Raw genomic sequence first — 15,425 nt, 5'->3', positions numbered from 1 at the left:
GGGAGGCCTGGGGCCTCATGAGCCATCTTGGAGGCCGGCCACCACTGTGGAAAGTGTATTTTTAGAGTAGAAGTATAATTGACCCTAAATTGAAACAACAATGATATGTCACTTTTTATTCTTCACATAAGTATAAAATTTTTAAAAAATATATCCTGCCCCAGAGGGGAACTGGGGAGAAGGGTCATCTCCATTGTGGCTTGTGATAAAATAAATTAGCACCATCTACCTGGAAAACAAAGTAACTATCAACATTTTCAGTGTGTGTGACATTCAATCCTTCTGCTCTTTTATCTCCATCCTAGAGAAGGACCAAGTATGTGTACAAAGAGGCAAAACCCAGAATGTTTGCTGCAGCTCTCAGGGGTGGGGGTAACAGTAACAGACGAGAAGTAACCCAAGTTGTTTCTTCGAGGTAACTGGTTAGAAAGTTATGGTCCTGTGTGATGGTTGTGCATGTCTGAATATACTAAAAAAAAAAAAACCCCTCTGAATAATATACTTTAAGTGCATGAAGTTTATGGTAAGTGAATTATATCTTAATCAAGCTGTTAAAGCAAACAAAAAACAACTATGGTACATTCACAGAAGGGACTACATATAATGCAGTTGTAAAAAAGATAATAAAGAATAAGCTTTCTAGGATTTCATTAGTGAAAAAACAGAGAATAGTGTATTCAACGTGCTACCTTTGGGAAGGGTGCAAAATAATGATATGCATTTATATTTGCTTATATCTGCACGAAGACAGGCTGGAAGGATACCCAAGAAACAAAGCTGAGGGTCGGGCAGATGGGGAGGAAGGAGGTAGATGGGACAGAGGCATATGCAGGCTTCTCAGTATATATCTTCGTTATATCATTCTGATGTTTGAACCATGTGTATTACCTAACGAGAAATACGATAAAGTAATAAAATACAGTAAAAAATTCTACACATTCTAGTTCTAACTCAATTACTACAATTAACTCTGTGGTTATAGAGATATAATTGTACTTTTTTTTTGAGGTGAGGTTTTGCTGTGTTACCCAAATTGGTCTTGAACTCCAGTGCTCAAGTGATCCTCCCACTCCAGCCCCCCAAGTAGGTGGGATTATAGGTGTACATCACTGTGCCGGACTTTCATTTTCCTTTTCTGAGTTTCAGTTCTCTCTTCTCTCAAATGGATTCATTGTTCTTTGATCTCTTGGTGTCTCTGAAAGTCATTATATATGACTTTGTATAAATTCATTATATATGAATATATGTCTATATTCATTGTTGTTTGAATATATGTCTATATTCATACATAATGTGTATGTATATGTGTATGTCTATATATGTATGTATGTCTATATACATACAGATATACATTCATACATGTTTTAAAAGAGGGAAGGAAAAAGCTTAATTGATTAGATGGTATTCCAGCCTGGGTTTCCTTAGTTATATGTGTGTAAAAAATGCTTTGCCTGGCTGTGCCCCACAGCCACACTTCACCTATTACCTGAATTATGGGTCTAAGAGATGACGGAAGCTCTTGGAGAACTTAATTCATAACCCACATCTCCATGGAATGTTCCCACCATGTGACCACAAAGTGGAGAGAGACATCGATAACTAAGAACAAGCAATGTCTGATCCTATAGATAAAATGAACAGGAATGGATACTGGGGCAGGAAACCCAAGTTTTCAACAGAGAAGTGGTTAGAACAGGGGTAGAACCAAGACAACTGGAATATTAGAATGACGAGACAGCGATATGCAGGCATCTTTTTTCATCATCTCAAATTCAGAATTTATTGTAGATATGGACACTGTACTAGAACTGTAGGTGCCCTCTCCGGCTCTTCCACAGCCCAGTGTCCCCTCCAGTTGCATGCCACCAGCAGATGACATTCTCACCATCACAACAACCACTGGATTTACTACCAGAAGATGCCAGTTAACAACATATGTAGAAGTGCAGTGATACATCAATCCACCAGCACTCCTGAGCACATCAGCCTGGCATGAGCAGAGCCCTGTAGAGCCCTGACATGGAAGAAAACAGGCCCCTGAATGAAATGAACAAAAAGATGTGGAAGCAAAGAGAGGAAGCCTAGGTAGGCACTGCCATAAGGGCAGCTGGGAGGTAGAAGAAGGCTCTGGCCTCCCAGGAGGAGTTTGGGGAGCCTGTCTGACACTGTGAATATACTTGCCTTCAAGTGCTTGCAAAGCTGTCACGTTGATGAAAGCATTGAGTTTTATTTTTCGAGACGGCATTCTGAACTGGTGGCAATTCAAGTGAGAAGGACCGTGGCTCCAAGGAAAGAGCTTTCTACTAGGGGCTTCCTATCACTCAGCTCATGCAGCCTGGACCACTGTCTTCCGTCCAAGATGCTGGAACATTAGTGTCCGTCCACACCCAGATACAAATAGAATCACACAGAGCAGCTTGTTCCAAATCAGCTTCTCAGGCCTCATCCCAGACACTCAGAGTTAGCAAGTCAAAGGAGGACCCCAACTTTGGGTTCCCAACAAGCACCCCAGGTGACTCTGATACAGCAGCATGTGAAATGAAATTTGGAAACCACTTAGATAAATAATCTGAAAATGGTTCAACTCAAGTTTCATGTTATCCAGAGTCTGGCCTGCCCCCAAAGAGAGGTAAATTATAATAATCCTTTCTATTTCTTTCCAAGAAAGAAAAAGTCTTGGTTCTGCAACCTTGTTGTCTTGGCAACATTTCTTGTTGAAGTCTGTATTTCATCACTCAAATCCTTGCACCACAAGAAAATACAAGGCACCCTTAGAATTCTGCGGCAGGGAGAACATTGTAATCCCCCCGGGGACAGGCTGCGACACTATGTTAACGGGCTGTGTGGAACAGTCCCCAACCTGGAAAGGACACCTGTTCCCTGAAAGGGGGCCTGTCACTGTCCCCAGGCATCTGGAGACAAGGTCAGCAGGGTGAAAACACACCCTGCTGGGGTTGAGGGGATAATGGTTCACATCTTTTGTGGCCTGACCCTGGGCATATCACCTGACGATCTTGAGCCTAGTTTTCCATCTGTAAACTGTTGGCTACAATGTTCAGATGCATTTTAATTAATTCTGAAACTATATAGTAACTGTCACTTATGGAAGACCTACTGATACGGTTTGGATATTTGTCCCCTCCAAATCTCGTGTTGAAAAGTGACTCCCAGTGTTGGAGGTGGGAGGTGTTTGGATCACGGAGGTGGCTCCCTCATGAATGGCTTAGCACCATCCTCTTGGTGATAAGTGAGTTCTTGCTCATTTAGTTCACCCAGTGTCTGATTGTTTTAAAAAGGCTGGGCCCTCCTCCTTGCTCTCTTGTTCCTGCTCTCACTGTGTGATGTGCCTGCTCCTGCTTCACCTTCTACCATGATTATAAGCTTCCTGGGGTCCTCAGCAGAAGCCAAGCTGATGGTGATGCCATGTTTGTACAGCTTGCAGAAACATGAGCCAAATAAACCTTTTTTCTTTATAAATCATCCAGCCTCAGGTATTTCTTTATGGAAATGCAAAAACAACCTAACACACCTACGAGAAGCAAAGTGTGGAAGTGTTCTCTCTAATATACGTGTGTGTGCACATGGTAGAAGGACCACTACTTATACCTATGAGTAAAAGCTTCTGAGTCCTCCATGAAGCTGAGCAGATGCTGGTACCATGCTTGTACAGCCTGCAGAACTGTGAGCCAAACAAACCTCTTTCTTTATAAATAACTCAGCCCCAGGTATTCCTTTACAGCAATGCAAAATGAACTAATACAATGCTCATACATGTAAGTATGCATACATGCGTGTGTATACACATATGAATGTGTGTGTGTGTTTTTCTCATCCTTACAATAGCCTCAAGGTTGTTGTTATTCCCATTTTTCTGGTATAGAAAGTGAGGCTCCAAGAAGGTAGGTATCTTCAGGCAGGTCTCAGTTCAAGGGGAGCTATTTGCCAGTATCTGTCCATGCATGTACTCTTTGACTCAGCTATTCTACTTGTAAGTAATCAGCAGTGCTCTAGTTTTCTATTGCTTCTGTAACAGATTGCCACAAATTTCGTGTTTAAAAACCCACAAAGTTATTGTCTCACATTTCTATGGCTCAGAAAGCCAAATGGCTCAGCTGGTTTCTCTGCTTTGGATCCCACAAGGCTAAAGTCAAGGTGTTGGCTGACCAGGCCTCTTATCTAGAGGCCCTGTGAGGAATCCAGTTGCAGACTCATTCAGGTTATTGATAAAACTTGGTTCCAAGCAATCATAGCACTGAGGTCCCTGATCCCTTGCTGCTGCCAGCCAGGACTGTTTCTCAGTATCTGGAGGCTTCCCACACTCCCTGGCTCAAGGATCCTTCTTTTTCAAAGCCAGCCATGCTGAGTTGTCTTTCTCATGATTCAAATCTCTCTGGCATTCCCTCATCCCTCCTGCCTCCAGCTGGAGAAAGCTCTGTGCTTTGAAGGGCTGTCTTAGTCTGTCTGGGCTGATATAACAAAATACCTGAGACTTGGTAAAATAATTTGTAAACAACAGAAATTTATTGCTCACAGTTCTGGAGGCTGGGCAGTCCAAGGTCTTCCTTACCAGCAGATTCAGTGACTGGCCAGGGCCTGTTCCTTAGAAATGGTATCTTCTGTGTGTCCTCACGTGGTGGGAGGGGCAACCAAGTTCCCTCAGGCCTTTTTTTTTTTTTTTTTTTGAGACAGAGTCTCGCTCTGTCACCCAGGCTGGAGTGCAGTGGCGTGATCTCGGCTCACTGCAACCTCCACCTCCTGGGTTCAAGCGATTCTCCTGCCTCAGCCAGCTGGGACTACAGGCACATGCCACCAAGCCCAGCTAATTTTTTGTATTTTTACTAGAGAGGGGGTTTCACCATGTTGGTCAGGATGGTCTTGATCTCCTGACCTGGTGATCCACCCGCCTCGGCCTCTCAGTGCTGGGATTACAGGCGTGAGCCACTGCGCCCAGCCGTCTCAGGCCTCTTTTACGAGGGCACTAACCCCAAGAGGGCTCTACCCTCATGACATCATCATATCCCAAAGGCTCTGCCTCTTAATACCATCACCTTGGGGAGTAGGTTTCAACATACGATTTGGGGGCCATGCGTATATTTAGACCATAACAAAGGCTCATGTTATGAGGCTGTTCATCCAGATAATCCTGGGTAACCTTGGTTTCTTAAGGTCTATAACCTTGATTCCATCTACATAATCCTTTTTGTCATATAAAATAACATACTCAAAAGTTCCAGGGATTAGAACGTGAATATCTTTGGGGCAGTCATTTTGTACAAACTGCACTTAATGCAAAATGATATATCTACAAGAATAGTCATTGCAGTATTCTTTGTAATAGTAAAATAATGAAAATAACCTAAATATGCATCAGGAAGTGAGTTTATACATTATGGTTTATATGACGGAATATACTATGCAGTTGTTAAAAAGAATGTGGCAGCTCTATATGAGTTTATATAAAAGGATCATGTTATTGGCTGGATGTGGTGGCTCACGTCAGTAATCCCAGCACTTTGGGAGGCCAAGGCAGGTGGATCACTTGAGGTCAGGAGTTCAAGACCAGCCTGGCCAACATGGCAAAACCCCATCTCTACTAAAAAAACACACACACACACGCACAAAAACTAGCCGGGCATGGTTGTGTGGGTGCCTGTAATCCAGCTACTTGGGAGGCTGAGGCAGGAGAATTGCATGAACTTGGAAGGCGCAGGTTGCAGTAAGCCAAGATTGCACCACTGCACTCCAGCCCAGGTGATGGAGTGAGACTCTGTTTCAAAAAAATTAATTATGTCATTGTATTTGGTGCAAAAGGAAGAGTATAAATGCTACAATTTGTATTTGTGTCTATTTATATGCATCAATGCCATGCAACATTTTTGGAAAAGATGCACAAAAGACTATTGACCCCAGCAGCCTCCCAGGAGGGCAGATGGGAGACATAGCTATCAAGCTAGAGGACAGAGCTATCAGGGCAAGGTACTGACGCTGGAGCCAGGCTGCCTCGTTCAGGTCCGCACTGTAGTGTGAGTTTGGGAAGGTGATCTCTTTGTGCATTAAACTCTTAATCTGTTAGTTTCACAATGTCTTTGTGCCTCAGTGTCCTCCTCTGCAAATGGGAATGTTAATATCGCTACTTTTTGTAAGGTTAAAAAAAAATTCATGCACATATGCAAAGGTTTAGTGTACAGCCTGGCACAGAGTAAATGCCATAAAAGTATTTGCTATCATGATCTGTCCAAGAACACATAAGTGAATTATGGAGGGCTGAGGGGAGATGGTGCCACATTGCTATGACCAGCGACTATCATGCAGAACTTTTGAGCCCTCCCTACTGTGAGGGTCCAGAGAGAAGGGGCAGTTACTCGCCCGAGTCACTCTGAGAAGTAGAGGTTAGGCCGTGGAAGCCAGGCCAGGCTGAGCAGGATCTCCTGGCTTTAGGTCTAGTGGTTCCTTTTTGAGACAGAGTTTCACTCTCTCACCTAGGCTGGAGAACAATGGTGCAATCATAGCTTACTGCAGCCCTGAACTCCTGGGCTCAAGTGATCCTCCTGCCTCAGCCTCCCAAAACGCTGGGATTAAAGGACCAAGCCACTGTGCCCAGCCGGGTCTAGTGGCTCTTCCATGGCCCCATCAGTGGCAAGAGTGGTCACCAAGGAAGCAGCACATCTCTGCCCTGTTGCTTGCTCACCAATGAGGTGAGAAATAAGGGCTTTAATAGCTGCGATAACAATTTTTAGGAGATGCCACCTCAACCCAGGGTCTGTTTTCTGTTCCTTCCCTATGTACTCCCCTTAAATCTCCAGACCCCATGATACATGAGCTAGAGCTATTTGATTTGGGCCTTTAACCTCAGTTCGTCTCTTGTTTTGCAGCTGTGAAATAGGAGAATTAATATTACCCAGTTTCCCTGAAAGAGGCCTGAGTCACTTTGGTTATGCACCATTTTCCAACGCTCTGAGAAGCAGCCTCAAAGAACTACAAGAACCTTTTTAGAAGCAGTTGCAACTGACTGCCAACGAAAGTTCTGGGCCATAATTCTTTAACGAAAACATTCAGACCTTTCCATGATTAATCAAAAGGGAAATAAGGAAAAGGGAAATCATGAATTTGTACTAAATCGCTACACTTGGAGCAGACGCTGCCTCTTGGCAATTCTTTCTCAGCACTTGTTCTGCCAAAGGGAGAAAAAGAAATAATGCATTGAGAATTTCTTCCCCTCTCTTCTGTCTCCTGATCTCTTATTGTTTTCTTCTAAAGGTCAAATATATTTGCTGAGCTGCCTCGACAAATACCTGCCCTCCACTCAGAGGCTGAAATGTCATTGCTGAAAATGAGGAAATGGAGTGACAGTGGAAGAGCTGTGGAGTGCGGGCTCCTAGTGACCGGCCCCTGCTGGGACACCCACCCCATGCAGACTTCACTACAGCCTTCACAGAAGCTAACACTGTAATCAAGGTTGCAGGATTTCTGCTCCCGTGCTTTCCCTCTCTTTTGACTACATATTTTATTTCAGCCCCGTGGTGAATTATTTATTGGGAGGGGAGGTGGGAGAAAGTGAGGAGAACTCAGCCCTTTGGGAATAATAAGAATGTAAGAAGACACAGCGGCCTTTCTCAGCCGGGAAACAGGAAGCACAGGTCTCCTTTTTAAATCTAACTAAGGTACTGGTAGAGTCGGCGGATGCTTGTTGAGTGTGGCTTTTGTGATGCTTCCAGTATGTAGCAGCAATCTTCCCAGATGTAGCCAAGGCCCAAACCTGGGGGAAACGCATGCCAGTCAGAGGGGAGGCTCAACCTCCCTCACGGGAATGCCTCCTTTGTGAAACCCGCTTGGTAGGGCTAAGAAAAGGCTTGGACTTTGCTGATGCAGTCACTTCTCAGCTCCTAAACAGAGTGGGATGTAGCATTTGAGTAAAGGCTTACCCTGGCTTCAGAGGAGCTAGATAGAGATTCAACCCAGGGCCAGGCTTGTTTCTAATTAAAGTGGGCTTACCTGTCCCCAGCACCTGCACAGGTAACGAGACTCACCCAACATGCCCACCACTGCTGTATCAGGTACCTCTGTAATGCTCCATCAGAATAGTCTACAAGAGTTCACAGGTTGGGCACGGTGGCTCACACCTGTAATCCCAGCGCTTTGGGAGGCCAAAGTGGGATGATAGCTTGAGGCCAGAAGTTCAAGACCAACCTGAGGAACATAGCAAGACCCTGTCTCCATAAAAACTTAAAACTTAACTGGCATTATGGCATACACCTATAATCTCAGCTACTTGGGAAGCTGAGGTGGAAAGGATCACTTGAGCCCAGAAGTTCAAAGTTAAAATGAGCTATGATTGTGTCGCTACACTCCAGCCAGAGCAACAGAGTGAGAATGTCAAAAAAAAAAAAAAAAAAAGAGTAACACAACTTCCAGAAATTCATATGCCTTAGGAGCCGTGAGAGAGAAACTGCTTCCATTTGACACATGAGCAATGTCCAATGCTACTTTGGGTCCCATTGCCAATGTTTGCCTAACATTAGTAAATCATTCCTGTTTATACCAGGGTTTTGCAGTTATTTTCTCTGGAAGTTCTGTGTTGTGGATTAGCTGGAAGGCAACGGAGGATTGAGTCTGAGGAGCTCCTTATGAGACGCAAATAGCTGAAAGAGTGGGCAGACAGCCACAAAGCCCTCCTGCTCCTCCAGGGCTTGTTGGCCAAAGAAAAGTCATGTTCTGGCTACAAGTGACATCCAGAGAGCAATTTTACTTTTATTTCTACATTTTTACAATGTTCATTTTTTATTGACTAGGGAGATACAGTTTATGATTAAATAATATTGACTTGCCATAGAGTCATTCTGGTTGCATTCATTTTGGCATTGGATTACCTGGGATCAAATTCCCGCTCAGACATTTGCTAACTCTGCCATCTTCAGCACTTAATGTACATGAGCTCTCTAAATGTCCTAGCAACCCTGCAAGGCAGGCACAATGAGTATCCCCATTGCACAGACTGGACAACTAAAGCTTAGAATAAGTAAATGCATGAGCAGGCATTTGATCCTAGGCAGTCTGGTTCCAAAATGAACATAACCAGAATGGGTACTGAAATAGTTATGATTCTAAACACCCCCTGTGTCAGCCAGCTCCAGCTGCCATAACAAAGTGCCACAGACTGGGTGGCTTAAACAACAGACATTTATTTTTTCACAGTTCCAGAGGCTGGAAGTCTGAGATCAAGGTGTTGGCAGGGTTGGCTTCTCCCGAGGTCTCTCTCCTTGGCTCGCAGATGGCCGTCTTCTCCCTGTGTCCTCACATGGTCTTCCCTCTGAGTGTGTGAGCATCCCTGGGGGCTCTTTGTGTGTCCCCATCTTCTTACAAGGACACCAGACATACTGGACTAGGGCCCACTCCAATGATCTCATTTTAACTCGGTTACCTTTTTAAAGATCTTGTCTCCAAATGCGGTCACATTCTGACGTGCTGTATGTTGGGGCTTCAACACGTGAATTTTGGAGGGACATGATTCAGCCCCTCACACCCCCATTTCTCAGATGAGGAAACTGAGGCACAGAGCAGTTAGAGCATGCAGAACGTCAAAGGTAGAGCCAGCATTTAGACCTTGGGCAGACCAGTCCAAGGGTCCTGCTGCCAACTTCTACGCCACAGTTTCCCAGGCTCGAGTGCAGGGGTCAGACCATTGCTTTACATCTTGAGATCATGATGCTGGCTGTTAGGAAACGAAGGTCCTGGGATTCAGGAGAGCTGGTAGAGTGCTAGCATCAGCGCTCTATGTCCAAGGCAAGAAAATAAAGGTAAATTGGAGATTGAGTGTCTGATCTCAGGTCTTACGATACATCTGCAGAGAGAAGAGAAGTTTCTACAAGGCAAGCCCTCTGGCTCTGATCCCTCCAAGGGAGCCTCTGCACCCTGGCCCTAAAACCTGGTCCCATTAAGTGCTCAGGCCTGGAGTCAGACAGAATGGGCTTCTATGTGCCTTGGGTAAACCACTTAACAATTTGAACCTCTGTTTCCTCAGTGAGAAACATACACAAGGCTGATGGTGAGTTTTCTGAGACGAGACATGTTTCCAGCACTCCCCACAACACCTGGCACATAGCAGGCTGTCCGTAACTGCAAGTGATCATGATTGGGGTCCCACCTCCCAGGCCCCCCTGCAGGTGCAGCAGGAGGAGCAAGGACACAGGTCATGCCCAGTCTGTGAGGAGGTGGCACCAGGCTGCAGCCATGAGTCTTAAGCTGAGCTACAATCTCCCCAGGAACAAGGAGATTGGAGCTCGATTCTACTCCTCCAGGTTGCAGGCAGAGCCAAATACACTGAGAGGCTTAACATTCCAGATTAATTCTTCCCTCCAGTGGTTTGCAAAAGCTGTGAGTTTGAAAAGAAACAAACTCAAACTTTGAGAGTAAGAGTAGGGAAGTGGGAGATGGTACTGTTTCAGACAAGGGTGGGGTTGGTGGATATTTCGCAACAAAGCCCCAGTGGCACAGGCTGTATTTGGGCTTTCCTGCTGCATTGAGAGGTCAGCAAGATTGCCTTGGCTGGGAACCAAACTCATCCTGGTTTCCTGTCTTGGGATCTCAAGGGGCTAGAATGAGCTGCTATTCCAAGGGAGAGAAGAAAGCAACCCCAGGAAGCCTGGCCCCGAGGACTGTGAGGTATGGTGGGGCCTTGCTGTGCCCTGGACTGGACAAGAGGCACCCTGGGCTCTGGACACAGCCGGATCTTCAGCCAATTGCATCTCTGGCCCAGGGCAGGCCCTTTATCTTATAGCCCAGTGGTGCCTCTCTCCTCACCTAGGAAACAAAGCCAACAGGATCTGCACCACCTCTGCCTCCGGGACATTGGAAGGACTAAATAAGATCAGGTACGTGCAAAGAGTTGCAAAAATAACCAAAAGGTAGGTGCTGCGTGGAATCCAAGCTGCTCATGTTATTGTGCGTTTGGCATCCTCCAGGAAAGCAGCCAGGCAGCGGGGCCATCTCGTGTGCCCCAGTGCAGGTGACAGAGTTCTAAACAATTCACACCATCTGAAATATGCAGAAAACATAACTGCAGTAAGCTCACGACAATAGATTTCCCCTCATTCTTTTTTTGTAGAAGGTGTAAAAATAATGATATGTGATTATTATAATCACAAACTCCATGAAATTAACAATTTAGCCAACATTTATTGAGAAGCGACGAGGTGGAAGACCATGCTGGCTACTGTGGAGGCGTTCAGGGTAACCAAGCATATTTCTTATTTCCAAGATGTTTATAGACGAGAGGCGAAGAGCAGTTTTCACTGTATCTGTGTGCTCGCTCTTCCTTTTTTTCAATCAGTAAGCATCTATTTAATGTGTATCGTCAAGCACTATGCCAAGTTCTAGGGGTTCACACAATATAAAAATACATGAACATCATAAATGGTTTGATAGAACAAAGTATACAGGGAGCATAGGGAAGGAAAGGTTAATCCTGACTTAAGAAATCAGAGAAAGCTTCCTGGAGGAGGCAACATATGAGCTGTCTTTAACTGATGGCTGAACTTCTAGTGCTTAGAGATGGGAGAAGAGCCCTGAAGAGAAAAGGAGGTAAGAATGCAGGCAACAACTCAGGGGGGCCCCTGCTGGCCTCAGTGTGGGTGGGTGCTTGTCTCGGTGTAGCTGGAGTGAACGCAAGAGTGGTCCCAGCTCAGAGCCGTCGGAGGGCCTAAGCTCCCCACCCAAGCCCCAGAGCTGGCCCCCCGTCTCTCTTTCCCATGATTCGGCTTTGCCCTGTTTCCCACAGCAAACCAGAGGTGAAGATGGGAATTCTTAACCACAGTCACTTTCCAGCTCGCCACCACTGCTTTCAGGTGGGGACCCTGGGACCCTCTTGCTGGACTTTCACTGCAGATCCCGACTCGCCTTTGCATCAACACCCACCAGGCACTGCGCCCCTCACTTCCCTGAGCTCCTCCCCCAGCTAGCTCTCCCATTCTCCCTTAGGTGTCTCTGAGTGGAACAGGGACAAGATAACGTATGTTTCTACTACAGCATAATCTCAGGGCAGTATTGTGCAAAGGGCTAGGAGTTTCTTTCCTTCCTCTTGCCAAACCTTCCGACAGGGGTGGTGCGGAAGGTGCTGGAGATGCGGGGATCACTGCTCAATTCCGAATCCTCGACTGCAGAGCCGTTGAAAGGGTCAGAGCTGGGCAGCTGTACTGTCTTTTTTTTTTTTTTTTTTTTTTTTTTTTGAGATGGAGTCTCTCTCTGTCACCAGGCTGAAGTACAGTGGCGCAATCTCGGCTCACTGCAACCTCTGCCTCCCAGGTTCAAGTGATTCTCCTGCCTCAGACTCCCAAGCAGCTGGGACTACAGGCGTGCACCACCATGCCCAGCTAATCTTTTTGTATTTTTAGTAGAGACAGGGTTTCACCATGTTGGCCAGGATGGTCTGTATGTCTTGACTTCGTGATCCACCCGCCTCAGCCTACCAAAGTGCTGGGATTACAGGTGTGAGCCACTGTGCCCGGCCCGGGCAGCTGTACTTTCTGAAAGAGACTCTTGGGTCAAGGGCACAGGGATGTGGGAGAGGAACCAGGCAGCAGCCAGGTCTGGAGGCTGTGGGGCAATGCAAGAGAGATACAGGGAAGACCTGGACTCCAGATGAGCCAAATGGAATGGAAGAAGTGAAGACATGTGAGAGAAGTTGTCAAAGAGACCCAACAGAATTTGCCAGTGGCCTGCAATTGGCAGGTTTGAGTGAGGCAAGAGGGACAGACTGTGTGGAGGTCTTGAGGCGGGTGACCAGGAAGATGACTGTCCAGTACTCCCAGCTGAGGAAGGAAGGAAAGAAAAGCCATTCTGCAGGCTGCGGGGTTGGGGGTGTGAGGGCGGCAAGCTCAGCTGGGAGCCTCTGAGTGGAGCAGCGCTGAGTACCTCTGTGTGGCCCGAGGAGACATTGACAGGCTGGACGCTCACCTCGGGCCACCTGGAGGGCATCAGCCCCCAACACTCAGCACAGGGCCCAGCCACGGGCCAGGGAGGGAGGAGGACATGAGGCCCACCTCACAGGCTTCAGCAATAGCAGCAGAGTGTCCTGTCGGCGCTGCCTGCAGGCCTCCTTCTGCCCTCCCATCATGAGGAAAGCCCCTAGGAAAGGCCTGGCAGCAGTAAAGAGCGCTCCAACGTGCTGTGTTCTCAGACTAGAACCATTTCTGCCCATTGTAGATACTTGTCCTGTAGGTAATCCTATTAAACATTCTGGGATTTTCCCACATGCTCTAGCATGAAACCACAATCTCAGAGGCAGTGAAATTTAGCTCAGGGAGATTCTTTGGAAAAATAATGATCACAAGAGTTTTTCACATGGTGTGGGGACCAAAACTCACCCCAAATCCTACAAGGCAGACTGCAGGCAGATAAAATACTAACTTAAAAAAATTGTATTTCCATAGGTTTTTGGGGGAACAGGTGGTGTTTGGTTACATAAATAAGTTCTTTAGTGGTAATTTGTGAGATGCTGGTGTACCCATCTCCTGAGCAGTAAACACTGTACCCAAAGGGTAGTCTTTTATCCCTCCCCACCTTCCCACCCTTTCCCCCAGAGTCCCCAAATTCCATTGTATCATTTTCATGCTTTTGTATCTTCATAATTCAGCTCCCACTTAGGAGTGAGAACATCCAATGTTTGGTTTTCCATTCCTGAGTTACTTCACCTAGATTCATGGTCTCCAATCCCATCCAGGTTGCTGCAAATGCCATTAATTCATTTCTTTTTATGGCTGAGTAGTATTCCATCAAAAATACTGACTTATGCCAAAAGTAAGACTAAGCATGACAAGAGTTCATATTTCCTTCCAGTGGCTGGTGTCCTGTCTCCATCCTGCCTGGGATAACACTGAAAATCGCCTTAACTTCCTACGTCCTGGTATGAGCAGATGGCCTGCAGGAGACTTGAAGGAGCTTAGCTTTCTTTTCTATCTTGAACACACATGCAGACAGGTGAATCGAAGTGAGAGGAGGCAAAAATGTCTCCCCCGACTCCCGTGGAGAAGCGGAGCTGTCCTGGTTGGACTAGGCATTGTTATCATCAGTTGCCAGTCCCTGGGCATCTGCCTGAAGGCCCAGGCTTCCTGGAGGAGTCTTTTCCCTCACTACGTGTCCCCACCATAATCCATGTCCCTTGTATTAGTTTGCTAGGACTGCTGTGTAACAAAGGACCACAGCCTCGCTGGCTTAACCCACATAAACTTATCATCTCTCAGTTCTGGAGGCTGGAAGTCTGAGATCAAGGTGTTGGCAGGGTTGGTTCCTTCTCAAGGCAGTGAGAAGGCATCTGCTCCACACCTCTCCCCTAGCGTGTGATGGTTTGCTGGCCATCTTTGGCATTCTGTGGCTCATGGAAGCAGCACCCTCATCTCTGGCTTCATCTTCACATGATGTTCCCCTGCATGCGTGTCTGCCTCCAAATTCCCCCTTTTTATAAGGTCTCCCTTTACAAGGACTCCAGAATGACAGTATCTTAGCTAATCATATCTGCAACAACCCTATTTCCAAATAAAGGTCTCATTAAGAGGTGCTGGGAATTAGGACTTGAACATGTCGGTAAGAGGGTGGTACACACTTCAGCCCATCCCATTCCTCCTCTCTCTCTCTCTTCAAAAACCTTTCACAGAGACCTCATTCCTAGATGGAACGAGGAATGGTAACGACCACGATCCTCCCCTCCCAGGATCTGCGCCACAAGGGAAGATCAGAACCTTCAGCTGCCAGAAGCGCTGCGGCGGAAACGTAGGTCTCCATCCAGGCTGATCTGAGCTTGGCTTTCTGGAGCACGCAAACCTCAATGCACTGAGCTGCTGCCGGACCTCACCTTGCCAGGCCCACTGTGCTCACACTCACACATCGCTCCATCCACTGGAGGCTGCAGAGGCAAGATCCACCAAGAAGATGGTCTTCCTGTCCAGGATGCCCTTCCCTGAGAGAAGTGTATTTAATCTTAAATTCAGATGTTTGTTTGTCTACCCACTTAAAACACTCTGTTGAATAAAAATTACTCAAGGAACACATGGAGGCTTTGTCCATGTAAAAGAACAAACATCATTCTCTTCCTGGAGCTGTCTCCTCATAAAATTGTCTTCCCTTGCTCCTCTAAATTGCCTTCCCCACTTTGCACCCTTCTCTGACCTCTTACCCATGAGACTTTGGAAGGACCCCGTGGTTCAAGGCCGGGAGCTTGTGTCTGGCTGCAGCAGTCATCTTAGACTCCCAGAGGCTACCTGCAGAAAAGTGGAGTATGTGATGCCTGCAGCCCGAGGGGCCATCCCCAGGGGAGTCACAACAAGGAGTGTTTGATGCCTGCCACTGAACCCACAGTTCCTTTAAAGGGAGCTTCAAATTATCTATGGGGAAGGGGAATCTTTGAGTGGCATTAGGGCCGGAAGGGGAGAGCTGGG

The 15,425-nt window shown here is 46.5% G+C and overlaps 1 long non-coding RNA gene across 1 annotated transcript; it reads left to right on the top strand.

The window, feature by feature from the left end:
- Positions 1–10,462: 10,462 nt before the first annotated feature.
- Positions 10,463–15,034, top strand: LOC107974263 (uncharacterized). The gene is made up of 2 exons (XR_001716892.3): positions 10,463–10,868; positions 14,645–15,034. It is a non-coding gene; the product is annotated as an uncharacterized LOC107974263 (long non-coding RNA).
- Positions 15,035–15,425: the final 391 nt, after the last annotated feature.

This window comes from Pan troglodytes, chromosome 1 (genome assembly GCF_028858775.2).
Source record: "Pan troglodytes isolate AG18354 chromosome 1, NHGRI_mPanTro3-v2.0_pri, whole genome shotgun sequence".
NCBI lineage: Eukaryota > Metazoa > Chordata > Mammalia > Primates > Hominidae > Pan > Pan troglodytes.
This window is presented reverse-complemented; position numbering and strand designations above follow the sequence as displayed.